The sequence below is a fragment of the Temnothorax nylanderi genome, unplaced genomic scaffold (genome assembly GCF_030848795.1).
Source record: "Temnothorax nylanderi isolate EJ_2023f unplaced genomic scaffold, tnyl_v1.0 TNYL_tig0415_pilon, whole genome shotgun sequence".
Lineage (NCBI taxonomy): Eukaryota > Metazoa > Arthropoda > Insecta > Hymenoptera > Formicidae > Temnothorax > Temnothorax nylanderi.
Window position 1 is genome coordinate 141,536 of NW_027249477.1, and position 17,044 is coordinate 158,579.

General features: G+C 33.2%; 2 long non-coding RNA genes across 2 annotated transcripts; one reads left to right on the plus strand and one right to left on the minus strand.

Annotated features, from left to right (window-relative positions):
• The first annotated feature begins 5,752 nt into the window (after nucleotides 1-5,752).
• LOC139782469 (uncharacterized) lies at nucleotides 5,753-6,549 on the plus strand. The gene is made up of 2 exons (XR_011720886.1): nucleotides 5,753-5,855; nucleotides 6,182-6,549. It is a non-coding gene; the product is annotated as an uncharacterized lncRNA (long non-coding RNA).
• An 8,285-nt stretch (nucleotides 6,550-14,834) lies between these two features.
• On the minus strand, nucleotides 14,835-15,631 carry LOC139782468 (uncharacterized). The gene is made up of 2 exons (XR_011720885.1): nucleotides 15,529-15,631; nucleotides 14,835-15,202 (listed from the first exon to the last, which is right to left on the minus strand). It is a non-coding gene; the product is annotated as an uncharacterized lncRNA (long non-coding RNA).
• Nucleotides 15,632-17,044: the final 1,413 nt, after the last annotated feature.

Sequence of the window (17,044 nt, forward strand, 5' to 3'; positions counted from 1 at the left end):
ACATTTTTATTACCAAATAAACCTGTCTTATATACCAATTAATTTTTAAGACTTGTTGTTTTTATTATTTAAACTTTTTAATCCTGTTTTTGGTTAAATTTATTTTTGTATAAGTTTTTGTTTTTAAATTTTTTTTATTATTTTAAACTTTTTAAACCTGTTTTTGTTGGTAAAGTTTTTGTTTTTAAATTTTTTTAAATTATTATTTTAAACTTTTTAAACTTGTTTTTAGTTAAATTTATTTTTGTATAAATTTTTGTTTTTAAATTTTTTTTGTATGTTTTTGTTTTTACATTTTATTTTAAATTTTAGTTATTAAATTTATTTTTTTTATAAGTTTGTTTTTATTTATTAATTTTTATTTTCTGCATTTAATTTAACCTAGTTTAGGCAGCAGTCGGGAGTCTTTTTTTTTTTAAAACAATTTTTTATTTAATTTTTTTATATAAGTTTTTGTTTTTAACTTTTTAAAATTTTTGGTTTTTTATTATTATTTAACTTACTTTAGGCAGCAGTCGGGAGTCTATTTTTTTTTAAACTAACTCTTTACCAATTAATTTCTAAGTTCTTGTTTTTTGTATTTTGTTTTCTATTATTATAATTTTTGTTTTTATTAAATTTTTTAATTCTTTAATTTTTAGTTTTTTAATCTGTTTTTTTACTGATTAATTTTTAAGTTTTCATTTTTTTAATTTTATTATAATTTTTGTTTACAATCTTTTTGCTGCAGTTGCAAGATTTTAATTATTTATTTATTTCATACTTTTAAAAGCAATATATATATTTCTATGCTATGCAGAAGTATATTTTATAATATATAAATAGTTGAAAATGTAGGCACTATAGGCATAATCTAAATCTTATACACAATAGTATATGAGATTAATTATGACAAGTAATTTTCTCTATCTTTTGGCATTTTTAATGATTTTTATTTATATATAATAAATTTAAATTTACAATTATATAAACATGTATATACAGGGTGTTAGGTAATAAGCGGGCCACTTCTCGTGGACAGAAAGAGCGAATTAAACTGAATCAAATTAAACGTCCTTTATCGTACTGTAAGTTTCTCAATAATTAATGAGAAATTAATTAATAAAGATAAGAGAATTAATCAGTGTGCATCCACACGATTTGACGAGAAGGAGCAGCCCAACGTTTACGTTACTATGTGCATAGCGAAATATTATGAGAGGAGTGCTTTATAAACAATAACGACAATGAGTGTCACTCATGTATAGTTAATAATTTTTGTTATAAACATAGCGTTCCTCCCAATATCTCGCCGCGGCCTAGCAACGTAAACATTGGGCTGCTCCTTCTCGTCGAATCGCACGAACGCATCTTGATTCGCGTATCTTTATTAATTATTTTCTTATTAATTATTGAAATACTTACAAAACAGTAAAAGACTTTTCGATTCAGTTTTATCCGCTTTAACTGCCCATCACGGGCATCACGAGCAGTGATCCGCTTATTACTTGACACCCTGTATGTATACACACATATAAGATACTTGATACCACATGGTATTTCCAAGGAAATGATTCGATAAACAAACTTGTATTAGGCAGTGTATTACTGTTTATCACACTATTTATTATATTTTTATTTAATTTTGTAAAGATTAAACCTGTATAAACAAACTTAACCTCTAACTACCGGCCAAATATGACATGTGAGCAATAGAGCAGACCAGCGCGCGCGATACCCAGGTAGCAAACACAAGTCATTTTGACGTCAAATTTTGGTCCTTTACTGACCATTCCTGACGTCACTAACTGGCGGCATAATGACGTTAAAATGACGGTCTAATGTCACAGACAATTGACGTCATTTTCTGACGTCTTATTGACGGCAAAAATAGTTCCATTGTACGACATACCGGTTTCTAGAAATGTTTTTGATGAAATTAAAATATTAAAATGTCTACTTGATAAACGTTTATAAAAAAATGTTCTTTTTCATTATCTAAGAAAAAAAAACTTTTTTAACTGTTTTGTTTACATGCCATGTGCGTATAGCCGCTCTCAAGGCGGTCACCCATCCTAGTACAGTACCGCGTCCGAGTCGCTTGACTTCGATGATCCAGTGGACAGTGACGATCTTCTCACCCTGATGCTTCCTTATTAACTGTACTTGTCTATAACAGGTACATCTTTAAAGTGTTCAAAATTCTTGTAATGATAATCTTCTTGATAGCTATAACACTGCGTGAAATAGTTATCATAAAACTATAATCACACGCAACTACATCCACTTATACCATAAATTCGCCACTTCAATCATAAAGTTGCGAAACAAACACATTGTAGTTAATTTTGTGGTTTTTATTTTATTATTACTTTATTAAACAATATTAAGAAGTAAAAATAGTTATATTACAAAAAGACATTATTTGGACGACTTTAAGACGTCTTTAGATGGTCTAAGAAATGACGTTTTATAAACGTCCATTATTAGTCGCCGATGTCATAGGTTAACCTAACCAAAAATGACTAAAAATAGACGTCATAATGACGTTATGGAATAACGTCAGTATAATGTCATTTTTAAAGACATAGTCGCTTTTTGGTCATTTGACGTCATTTGTACAAACATGACTAGTATTTGACGTCAAAATGACTTGTGTTTGCTACCTGGGTAACATCGTGCACGACGAGCGATATCCAATGAGCGTGCAGCAATGAACAGAACAGCTGTACGTTCTGCCGGAGCTCAATAGAGGTAACTGGAAATCACTAAAATTCCCCATGCGGATGCATGTCATTGGTTAATCAATTTCCTCTGTAACTCAGTCGATAGCCAATAAGAGAACGTATAAATGTAATATATTGTTTTTTCGCTTTTTATTTAACACAACGATTAATGATAATTATAAGCTATAAACCTTGCTTGATCAATAAGAAACTTATATACGGAAGCACATATCATAGTATGTTGTAGTTATCGAGAATTAAGGTAACAAAGGTTCGGCCCCAGTGAAACGCATACTCCCTCGTCTTCGCCAACCGAAGGTTGGCAGCAGTCGGGAGAAAAATGACAAACATTAAAAAAAATGAGTGATGAATCAACAGATATATACTACAAAAATATAATTGATAAATACGAGAATCGGAATTATCAAAAATTGTCTGATGTTTGTCTTGCCGAATTCGCAGCAAACTATGAAGAGAAAAGGACTACATACCAAAGTGATAGTGAGAATAAATATAATGAAAACATTGAAATTAGAGAACGAAAAAAACAGAAAATTATTAGATTTCGTCGTTACAAATTGCAAGAAGACCGATATAATTATTTCAGAGAACAAGTTTTGTTGTTCTTGCCTTGGAAAAACGAAATAGATGGTGTAGAGACAAAAGATTGTGAAAAAATTTATATAGAAAATATTCATTTGATTGAAAAAAATAGAAAAAAATTTTCAGTGATAGGTGATGCAGAAATTGATAATGCACTGACTCAAGCACAAAAAGATCAACAAGAAATAGAAGATGAGGAGATAGAATCTTTCATGAATACAAAAATTCCGAAAGAGCAAGAGATAGATATATTCGGTCAAACAGGTGTAACAGATTGTTCGAAGGACACTAAACGAAAAATAAGTACCCGAGTCGAAATTTTGACTCTTCATTAAACCTTTAATTCTAAAATTTAGTAGGAGCTAAGATGTGAAGATAGGCTCAATTATAATGATATAATTTGCTCCTACTTTGACCCTAACGCTGCCTCAAATTTCCCTGTTTTTAGCGTTAAAATAGGTTGATTTATATAGGAGCTAAGCTAGCAAAATAGGTTTTATTATAAACCTCTATTGAGCTTTCATCTGCTATCTAGAATATACGTTCCTCCCAGGGATGAGTGTAACACATTATTTTTCACGCCAAATTTATATAGAAATTCTGAAAAATTATATGAAAAGTTCTGAAAAAAATTTTATAGTCTTGGTGAAAATTTTTCTCAGAATTTTTCATATAATTTTTCAGAATATATAATATATCTATATTTTTAGAACTTCTGTATAATTTTTTTTTTCAGATTTTTTTATATGAATCTTAGATTATAAATCAGAAGTCAAATATTTCATGCGATCAGAATTTATTAGAAAGAATATACAACTAGGGGCTCGTTATGTAATGATTTACAATTTAATAATAATAGTAAAAGAACTTGTAACTACTTTTACAATTGCATTGCATAATATCTAGTAACTTACAAATTAATAGCACAAAAAGAAATGACAAAAACACAAAAATATGTAAAATATATAACAAAACACAAGAATGTTATAAATTAGAATTATTCAGAATATTATAAATTAGTCAAAGAATACTGATGACACGAATCTGAAAAATAGAAATATTTTAGTTATATATTTTTTTCTTATAATTTATTGACGTTTTTAATTTATTTTCGTTCATGAAATTGTTTTTTTACCGTTTGTAGAGAGGATTGTCTTATTATTAAGTTGTATTATCGCGTTATTATTTTCTATAGGTTCATGAATATTATTATTATTTAATGATGGTACATCTTGCTTAGCTTTTTTTAACTTTTTAATTTTTCTTTCTGATTGATTTCTGATTTGTCTTTCGATATTTTCTTTTATTCGACGCCATTTTATTAATGAAATCAATTAATTCCTTTTTCTTAATAACAAATTGTACGTTTATCCATTCTAAAAAACATATTTATTAAAATATTTATTTATTTATTTATTATTTTTTAACAAATTAATTTTATTTAAAATATTTTTATTATATATTTATGTTTCCCTTATATGTTACAATTTGTATTTATCCCTTCCGAACCCTTAACGAAGGGTTAATTAAATGTATAAATATTTACCATATAATCTTTTAAATAACATATGATCAATTGGAGGTATCTTTGTCTTTTTACCGGTAGCCGAATAATTTGCAATGCTTGAACCGTATATGTCTAATATCACTTCGCGCACTATAATTTTCCAATCTTTGTTTAACTGTGCCTTCATTTCTAAAAATGTTTTTTGTCTTTTTGTTATATAAAATCCTGAATTGGGTGATATTTCTTCCTAAAAATGAAAAAGTTACAAAGTAACATTGTATTAATATTTATATTAATAGATAAATATTATTTATTACATTTCATATTCTTACTTTGTCTGCAGCCGCTTCAAAATAATGATTTGGTAACTGCAAAAATAAAATAAAATAATTTTTTAATTCGTTATTATTATTTATTTATTATTTGTTGTTATTATTGTCATATTTATTATATTATATTTATTATATTTATGTACATCTGCTACATTTTTATATTTCTTATTTTTATGGTTTTTAACTGTTTACAATTGTTGATCATCTATATTAAGATAAAATATTTTTAGAAATCTTTATAAACATTACTTGAAATATTTCTTCTGATTCAATGTCCATTTTGCTTCCTCATAGAGGAAGCTTTGTTTTCGTAAATTCGTATATGAATCTTTGATTGCGTATAAAGTTGGCTCTAATCAACCAAATTTAAAAGAATTATATATAAAATAGGGGTAGAAGAAACCAAAGAAAAGATTGTTTTTTGAGTTTTTAATGTCAATATGTTCAGAGTGTTTTAAAACGTCGAAATATTGCATTAAAAAAAATGTCGGTATGTGTGTATGTACAGTCGTTCACGGAAAGGTTGCAACACTTTTTTTTGGATGGGTTTTGGAACGCACGAATATTTCGAGACTGCGAGCCACTGCGTCTAGGGAGCAGCCGTGACCAGCAGTGAGCTGCAGTGAGAGGTTAAGACGGCTGTCATAAGAACACATACAGGGTGTATACATAGTGAAAGACATCTTACAGCGTAACATCTGATAACAAGTAGGAACAAGACATCTTATATAACGTTATACTTTTTACGATATTTTAATTTAAATAAATAATTAAATAAGTAAACAAATAAATAAATATATTTATTTAAATTAAAATATTTAAATTTAAAAAAAATATATATAGAGTAATTTCAATAACTTTCAAGTCTTAAATTATTTGTTATCTATTTCTATACGTTGTAGAATTTTGCCAAAGGACTGGAATAGGAGAAAATTTTATTTTGCAAAAAATATTCTATATTTATAATTATAACTCAGATATGATTTGCTTTACAAAGATGCAGACTGTAGTAACCATCATATATATTCTTGCAGATAATATAAAGAAACGAGGAACTGTCTCCTTGCGCAAACGTTTATGGCACTCTCTTCTGCGTGTTCACAAGTGGATGAGCATGAGTGGATACATCTATTCATGGCTTTCGTGAACCATTTCCAAGGAAAGTCCCACGACCACCTGCAGGTTGAACGATAAATAATATCATTCAGAATGTTTTTTCTAACGAACAATTGTCCAAGGTGAACAGATTCGCAGAAACTTATTTCAATCAAGATCCAAATACTTTGTCAAGCATTATAAAGCTGATAGAAAAGCGTAAAAATAATCTTAAAGAGGCCGTACTTATTTTTACAAACCGATTTGGGAGAAATGAAAGTGACCAATTGATCTGATCAATCAAAAATATCAACTGTGACGCAAGACATATAATTATCTGCATAATTTTTCAAATAATATTATTTTTATTTATTATCACCGTTTTGTAAATAATATTTTATTCATTTTTAATTATTTCTAATACGTCTTAATATTTTTCGAGTTCAACGAGTTCTGAGCTGAGCGTTGAATGACGGCCGAAGAGGACGACCACGACGGCTCGCGCCGCCACGGAAGCCTCGCAGCAAGGAAGATCCGCGGGAGGCCAAGGCACGGGACCGAGCTCGGATCCCCGGGATCGGCGCGAGAACACCGATCGGTTCACCTCGCCCAGGCCCGGCACGTGAAATAATGGCGTCGCTTTTTAATATTTAGTATTTTATTAATAGTCTAGAAGCTACTGATAAAATTATCTGTGACATATTACTGTTGTGTAATTAACAAATAATTTATATATTATTATAGATTTGGTGTTGTTTAATATCCTTCGTAAAATATCTTTTATAAACGCACTAAACGTACTTTGATTTATTACATTTGATAGAGCGAATAAATTTTTTAAATTAAATATATAATACTTTGTAGACATTATGTAATAGTATTATTTGCTAATAGAATACTTAAATTTCAATATAAATTTTTATTATAATCGTTGATAGACTTTGAAGAAAAGACATGAAATAATGGCGTCGCTTTGTAATAAAAAGCTTTATCTCTAAACAGTAGTTATTACTATCTGTAGAATAAAAATTGTATTTCTGTTGAATCTTCAAAATTATATTTAATATTGTTTATAACTCTTTATTATCTTATACATTGCATATATTTTCGTCTATTTTAAGTAAATTAATTTTTCGGAATATGATGTATGATGTATGAATATTTTATTATCACTTTTGTAGATCACTTATTTCAATCGCAATATTGAAAGATATGTATTTCTATCGTTGTTAAAGAACTTGAGGTATAATATATTATTAACACAGATTCCATATATCGGATTCCATGTATCGGTTCTTATTATTTTTCACTGTGTATGCTTTACATTTATTTATTACAGTTAGCTGAAACTATTTTTATATTGTGAGTATAAATTAATACATATTCTGTTAACGTTGAAATATCGAAATAATCGGTTTCAAATCAAGCGCAAGAAATATGTTTACTTTTAAATAAGGTTTTATATTATTTTTACGTATTATTATTATTTCTAAAAGTCTTTGGACAATTTTTAATTTTTTATGTTATTTCTAAATATTTTTGTAACATTTTGTTTGTATTAATAATTCCAGCTATTAGTACAATTTCGAATTCTTATTGTGATATATATGACACATAATTTACTGCCATCTGATTGGTAGTAAAGTATGCATGTGCTTTATAATTTTCACACTACTGTGTCTCTTTATTTTATATACTATTATATATATTAAAATAATTTATTTTTTAGATATCGCTCGATTTAGCGACTAGATTAAATTCGATAGACACGTTAGAAGAATTTATGCAGCTTCTTCACGGTTTTAACAGCGAGCGAAAAGGGTATCGCGTTTACCAGTAAGTATAATTTGCTACTGCGTTATCTTTATTACGTGCTAAGTGCAAATGCAAATAATGCAATGGCAAATGATAATCTTAAGGAAAACCTGTCATGGAAGAAGGAGCAAATCGAACTTACTCTTTGCAAATTTCACTTTATTAAATAGAAATATAAATAACAACTTATTATTATCATAATTAATTATCAAAAACTAGAAAATACGTTGCCAAAACAAACATTTAGAAATATATTGGTATATCGATCACGTTCCAATGTCGCATAATCACATATTAAATTCTTAAATACAGCTACAATCAAATGCATTACAATTATATATTACGGTTATCGTAGGAAAATTAAAAGTTTGTGGAGATGTGTGCAAATAAATCCGGTCCGGTCTGTAAATGAAGACACTGTCGATCGGCATCGACCCGGAGGGATTCACCTCACCCATCGCCACTGTGTGATACGTGAAGAAGCCAAGCTTCACGAGGGTGATGAGGATGATGAAGAGAGGCGGTGGGCAGCATGCGTAGTGATCGGCGTAGTACTTTCGGTCCCGCTCCTTCGTGAGGAATTCATCGCCGATCATGCGGACCATCATGATAACGGCATGGCTGGTATATTATTAATTATAACAATTATTATTTATATGATCATTATATAATTTATGTGATCGTTATATTTATCTAATTTATATGATTATTACGTTGATGAATAACTGCAATCTCTCGTTGGTATCACCACGTCGATAGCACACACACCGCAAGTTGCATAGTAGGCTCAACATTCCGCGCGACGGAGAGTACGCGTTCACTCAGCTCGGCCAAGACATTCGGACGAACGGCGCCGGCGACGACGACGACGACGACGGCAACGTTGGGGAGGACGACGCGACGGTGCACGAGACGGTGTTCGCCCGCTCGGACTCGCAAATCCACCCGTGCCGATAGCGAGCATCAACGCAGACGTTGGATGCGCTCGACGCTCGAAGGAAGGTAAGTGGCCGTGGAAGGAAGAGGCAGTCATATATAGGTATGATTGCCTGATATACTCTATAAAAAGAAGAAAAATAAGCTCAATTTAATTATTTATAAACTTTTTCTATTTTGAATTTTAAAAAGTAATTTACTCAAAGAGTAATATGTTTCAGGTACGGTGTCTTACCTGAAGTGAGAACTTCTCTTAAATATATATAGGAGACCGATCATATGACGACGGTAGTGAAAATTTAAAAAAGCATAAATTGGCATCTTTGAAATTATCTCGGATAGCTTTTACCTTAGAACGCTCTCATTCAATATTAATTCATTCCTTCATTCATTCATTCATTCATTCATTCCATTCATTCTATATTACAATTTAATAATGTTTCTATATTTTAAAATATAGAAACATTATTAAATTATATTATAATATTTCATCGAGATTGTTCAAGCTACAATCATTCAATATCAAACATTCATTCATGCATAATCCATGGAAGGTCACATAGTATTAATACCGCGTGACACTTCCATGGTTCTCTATCACCGCAGTTAATCTTTGGGGCATAGATTGCACCAAGTTCTGGAATAACGCGGGCCTTGCGCGGAAACCCTCCCACACATTAAGAACGTGTTGCTCAAGTTCCTCGCGTGTACGCCGAATTCGTGGATTCCACTCTTGAACAATTATGCCCTAAAGATTTTCGATCACATTCATATCCGGAGATTTGGCTGGCCAATCCAACGTCTTAAGGTTGGGTTGTGTGGCCAACCAATTCTGAACCAATCTCGATCGATGCACTCCTGAATTGTCTTGAACAAAATTAACACGAGGTACACCAGGAAATGTTTCCGCAACGTATGGCATCATCACATTAGACAATATGTCTACATACTCCGCACCGTTCATTCGTGGTGTGGTGCGTACCAACGGTCCAGGGCCGCGCGAGGTCATGCACCCCCAAAACGCTAATGTGATGCGGCCACTTCGTTCGCGGAAATACACATTATTCTCATCGTACCTCGTGCCTTTTGTTCTCCACAATGTCACACGTCCAGATTCATCCGTTGAGAATACTTTTTCATCAGAGAAAATAGTATTCTCCCATTCATTCTCCCAAGGCAAATGTTCTCTGGCAAAAGCCATCCGTCGGTCTTTGTAATTATCCTTTAAAGTTTGCTTTTGAGCAGGGATACGATGGTGATATCCCTGTTCTCGCCATCTACGCCGAACAGTTTCCGCGGAACAATTTAAGTTATGTTCCACTACCGTCTGTTGTGCTGACCGGAATCCGTTCGCTTGCATCATATTGTGGAGAAGTTCGTCGTCTTCAGCGGAAGTACGTCGCGGTCGACCTGGTATCGGTCGTGGGTTCACGTGCCCTTCTACTTCCATTTGTTGCAGTAATCGATATACTGTACTCCTCTGCAATACGTTAAACATATATTTTAAAGATTAAATTAAATAACGCAATAGATGAGTTTAATGACGTGTAACTTATCCAAATAGAGAAATACAGTAACACAGAGTAATAAATGCATGGATACTTTACATTTACGTGACATATTCTCGAAACCACTGTTGGCGTCAATCCTGCATTTGTATATGCAAGTATTTCACCTCTTACACGTTGCGAAGTAGAACCAGGCATTTCAATATTGTATTTACACAAATACTTATCGTTGTCTCAGTCATCAACTTGTCTCAGTTTAATAACATAAACACGTTGTCAACATAAACAAGTTGTCAATTGTTATTATATATATATAATATATTATATATAAAATATTATTTGTTATTATATGTTATTCCCGTGAATTATAATAATATATTAATAAAATATATGTTTAACGTATTGCAGAGGAGTACAGTATATCGATTACTGCAACAAATGGAAGTAGAAGGGCACGTGAACCCACGACCGATACCAGGTCGACCGCGACGTACTTCCGCTGAAGACGACGAACTTCTCCACAATATGATGCAAGCGAACGGATTCCGGTCAGCACAACAGACGGTAGTGGAACATAACTTAAATTGTTCCGCGGAAACTGTTCGGCGTAGATGGCGAGAACAGGGATATCACCATCGTATCCCTGCTCAAAAGCAAACTTTAAAGGATAATTACAAAGACCGACGGATGGCTTTTGCCAGAGAACATTTGCCTTGGGAGAATGAATGGGAGAATACTATTTTCTCTGATGAAAAAGTATTCTCAACGGATGAATCTGGACGTGTGACATTGTGGAGAACAAAAGGCACGAGGTACGATGAGAATAATGTGTATTTCCGCGAACGAAGTGGCCGCATCACATTAGCGTTTTGGGGGTGCATGACCTCGCGCGGCCCTGGACCGTTGGTACGCATCACACCACGAATGAACGGTGCGGAGTATGTAGACATATTGTCTAATGTGATGATGCCATACGTTGCGGAAACATTTCCTGGTGTACCTCGTGTTAATTTTGTTCAAGACAATTCAGGAGTGCATCGATCGAGATTGGTTCAGAATTGGTTGGCCACACAACCCAACCTTAAGACGTTGGATTGGCCAGCCAAATCTCCGGATATGAATGTGATCGAAAATCTTTAGGGCATAATTGTTCAAGAGTGGAATCCACGAATTCGGCGTACACGCGAGGAACTTGAGCAACACGTTCTTAATGTGTGGGAGGGTTTCCGCGCAAGGCCCGCGTTATTCCAGAACTTGGTGCAATCTATGCCCCAAAGATTAACTGCGGTGATAGAGAACCATGGAAGTGTCACGCGGTATTAATACTATGTGACCTTCCATGGATTATGCATGAATGAATGTTTGATATTGAATGATTGTAGCTTGAACAATCTCGATGAAATATTATAATATAATTTAATAATGTTTCTATATTTTAAAATATAGAAACATTATTAAATTGTAATATAGAATGAATGGAATGAATGAATGAATGAATGAATGAAGGAATGAATTAATATTGAATGAGAGCGTTCTAAGGTAAAAGCTATCCGAGATAATTTCAAAGATGCCAATTTATGCTTTTTTAAATTTTCACTACCGTCGTCATATGATCGGTCTCCTATATATATTTAAGAGAAGTTCTCACTTCAGGTAAGACACCGTACCTGAAACATATTACTCTTTGAGTAAATTACTTTTTAAAATTCAAAATAGAAAAAGTTTATAAATAATTAAATTGAGCTTATTTTTCTTCTTTTTATAGAGTATATCAGGCAATCATACCTATATATGACTGCCTCTTCCTTCCACGGCCACTTACCTTCCTTCGAGCGTCGAGCGCATCCAACGTCTGCGTTGATGCTCGCTATCGGCACGGGTGGATTTGCGAGTCCGAGCGGGCGAACACCGTCTCGTGCACCGTCGCGTCGTCCTCCCCAACGTTGCCGTCGTCGTCGTCGTCGTCGCCGGCGCCGTTCGTCCGAATGTCTTGGCCGAGCTGAGTGAACGCGTACTCTCCGTCGCGCGGAATGTTGAGCCTACTATGCAACTTGCGGTGTGTGTGCTATCGACGTGGTGATACCAACGAGAGATTGCAGTTATTCATCAACGTAATAATCATATAAATTAGATAAATATAACGATCACATAAATTATATAATGATCATATAAATAATAATTGTTATAATTAATAATATACCAGCCATGCCGTTATCATGATGGTCCGCATGATCGGCGATGAATTCCTCACGAAGGAGCGGGACCGAAAGTACTACGCCGATCACTACGCATGCTGCCCACCGCCTCTCTTCATCATCCTCATCACCCTCGTGAAGCTTGGCTTCTTCACGTATCACACAGTGGCGATGGGTGAGGTGAATCCCTCCGGGTCGATGCCGATCGACAGTGTCTTCATTTACAGACCGGACCGGATTTATTTGCACACATCTCCACAAACTTTTAATTTTCCTACGATAACCGTAATATATAATTGTAATGCATTTGATTGTAGCTGTATTTAAGAATTTAATATGTGATTATGCGACATTGGAACGTGATCGATATACCAATATATTTCTAAATGTTTGTTTTGGCAACGTATTTTCTAGTTTTTGATAATTAATTATGATAATAATAAGTTGTTATTTATATTTCTATTTAATAAAGTGAAATTTGCAAAGAGTAAGTTCGATTTGCTCCTTCTTCCATGACAGGTTTTCCTTAAGATTATCATTTGCCATTGCATTATTTGCATTTGCACTTAGCACGTAATAAAGATAACGCAGTAGCAAATTATACTTACTGGTAAACGCGATACCCTTTTCGCTCGCTGTTAAAACCGTGAAGAAGCTGCATAAATTCTTCTAACGTGTCTATCGAATTTAATCTAGTCGCTAAATCGAGCGATATCTAAAAAATAAATTATTTTAATATATATAATAGTATATAAAATAAAGAGACACAGTAGTGTGAAAATTATAAAGCACATGCATACTTTACTACCAATCAGATGGCAGTAAATTATGTGTCATATATATCACAATAAGAATTCGAAATTGTACTAATAGCTGGAATTATTAATACAAACAAAATGTTACAAAAATATTTAGAAATAACATAAAAAATTAAAAATTGTCCAAAGACTTTTAGAAATAATAATAATACGTAAAAATAATATAAAACCTTATTTAAAAGTAAACATATTTCTTGCGCTTGATTTGAAACCGATTATTTCGATATTTCAACGTTAACAGAATATGTATTAATTTATACTCACAATATAAAAATAGTTTCAGCTAACTGTAATAAATAAATGTAAAGCATACACAGTGAAAAATAATAAGAATCCGATACATGGAATCCGATATATGGAATCTGTGTTAATAATATATTATACCTCAAGTTCTTTAACAACGATAGAAATACATATCTTTCAATATTGCGATTGAAATAAGTGATCTACAAAAGTGATAATAAAATATTCATACATCATACATCATATTCCGAAAAATTAATTTACTTAAAATAGACGAAAATATATGCAATGTATAAGATAATAAAGAGTTATAAACAATATTAAATATAATTTTGAAGATTCAACAGAAATACAATTTTTATTCTACAGATAGTAATAACTACTGTTTAGAGATAAAGCTTTTTATTACAAAGCGACGCCATTATTTCATGTCTTTTCTTCAAAGTCTATCAACGATTATAATAAAAATTTATATTGAAATTTAAGTATTCTATTAGCAAATAATACTATTACATAATGTCTACAAAGTATTATATATTTAATTTAAAAAATTTATTCGCTCTATCAAATGTAATAAATCAAAGTACGTTTAGTGCGTTTATAAAAGATATTTTACGAAGGATATTAAACAACACCAAATCTATAATAATATATAAATTATTTGTTAATTACACAACAGTAATATGTCACAGATAATTTTATCAGTAGCTTCTAGACTATTAATAAAATACTAAATATTAAAAAGCGACGCCATTATTTCACGTGCCGGGCCTGGGCGAGGTGAACCGATCGGTGTTCTCGCGCCGATCCCGGGGATCCGAGCTCGGTCCCGTGCCTTGGCCTCCCGCGGATCTTCCTTGCTGCGAGGCTTCCGTGGCGGCGCGAGCCGTCGTGGTCGTCCTCTTCGGCCGTCATTCAACGCTCAGCTCAGAACTCGTTGAACTCGAAAAATATTAAGACGTATTAGAAATAATTAAAAATGAATAAAATATTATTTACAAAACGGTGATAATAAATAAAAATAATATTATTTGAAAAATTATGCAGATAATTATATGTCTTGCGTCACAGTTGATATTTTTGATTGATCAGATCAATTGGTCACTTTCATTTCTCCCAAATCGGTTTGTAAAAATAAGTACGGCCTCTTTAAGATTATTTTTACGCTTTTCTATCAGCTTTATAATGCTTGACAAAGTATTTGGATCTTGATTGAAATAAGTTTCTGCGAATCTGTTCACCTTGGACAATTGTTCGTTAGAAAAAACATTCTGAATGATATTATTTATCGTTCAACCTGCAGGTGGTCGTGGGACTTTCCTTGGAAATGGTTCACGAAAGCCATGAATAGATGTATCCACTCATGCTCATCCACTTGTGAACACGCAGAAGAGAGTGCCATAAACGTTTGCGCAAGGAGACAGTTCCTCGTTTCTTTATATTATCTGCAAGAATATATATGATGGTTACTACAGTCTGCATCTTTGTAAAGCAAATCATATCTGAGTTATAATTATAAATATAGAATATTTTTTGCAAAATAAAATTTTCTCCTATTCCAGTCCTTTGGCAAAATTCTACAACGTATAGAAATAGATAACAAATAATTTAAGACTTGAAAGTTATTGAAATTACTCTATATATATTTTTTTTAAATTTAAATATTTTAATTTAAATAAATATATTTATTTATTTGTTTACTTATTTAATTATTTATTTAAATTAAAATATCGTAAAAAGTATAACGTTATATAAGATGTCTTGTTCCTACTTGTTATCAGATGTTACGCTGTAAGATGTCTTTCACTATGTATACACCCTGTATGTGTTCTTATGACAGCCGTCTTAACCTCTCACTGCAGCTCACTGCTGGTCACGGCTGCTCCCTAGACGCAGTGGCTCGCAGTCTCGAAATATTCGTGCGTTCCAAAACCCATCCAAAAAAAAGTGTTGCAACCTTTCCGTGAACGACTGTATGTCTGTGCTAAATTTACAGAAATTTCTATAACTCCAGAACTGATCAACCAAATCTTAACGAATTATATATGAAATAAGGGTAGAAAAGACTGAAGAATATAATAGAATTAATAAAAATTGTTAATAATAAAGGGGTTACCGATTTCTGTTAAAAAAAATAACTAAGTTTACCGAAATTTCTATAACTCCAGAACTAATTAACCAAATCTTAACGAATTATATATGAAATAGGGGTAGAAAAGACTGAAGAATACAATAGAATTAATAAATTTTGTTAATAATAAAGGGGTTACCGATTTCTGTTAAAAAAACAGCCAAACTTACTAAAATTTCTATAACTTAAGAATTGATTAACCAAATTTTAAAGAATTATATATAAAATAGGGGTAAAAAGCTGAAGAATATAATAGAATTAATAAAAATTGTTAATAATAAAGGGGTTACCGATTTCTATCTAAAAGAATCTACAAGATTGCCCTAATTTCCACAAATTTTGAGATATCGAGCTTAATTTTTTGATTCAATGTCCATTTTTTTTGTTATTTTCATATGCCTTTTTCATCATAATTAACAATTGTTCTTGAAAATAAATATCTCTTTTAGTAACTGTAAGTAAAAAATAAAAATTTGTAGTTAATGCAAATAATTAAAATTTGTGAGTAGGTAAGCTATGGGCGTTCTAACCCACCGCGGGGGTATCGGGTTACACAAGGGTATCAAATTTCGCGGGGGGGGTATACCGCAAGGGGGGGTCGGGGGGGTATACCGCGGGGCGGTATACCGCGGGGGGGGGGGGGTACCGCGGGGGGAAGGAATCGGGGGGGTATACCGCGGGGGAAGGGGGAAGGGGGGAAACCGCGTGTTCGGGCGCCGCGGGGGAGGGGGTGGGGGGAACCGCATTTTTTCCGCGCCGCGGGCGGGGAGGGGGAGAGGGAAACCGCGTTTTCGGGCGCCGCGGGGAGGGGGAGGGGGGAACCGCTTTTTTTCCGCGCCGCGGGCGGGTAGGGGGAGGGGGGAACCGCGTTTCGGGCGCCGCGGGGGAGGGGCGACCGCGTTCGCGTTTTCGCCGCGCCGCGGGAGGGACCCGCGTGCAACGACCGCGTCGGTCCGCGTGACGTCACACGGCACGCTCCCGCTCGCGTTATCTCCCCCTCGTAGATGTTCTCTCGCGCCCCCGTCCCCCGTTCGCGCGCGTCTTCTCGTTCGCGCGGTCTCTCACGCTCCAACTCGGGTGATCTCGTTCATTCATTCTCCATTATATTTAAACTTATTTAATGTATAAATAATATTATATGTTAAGCTTTTTTAAA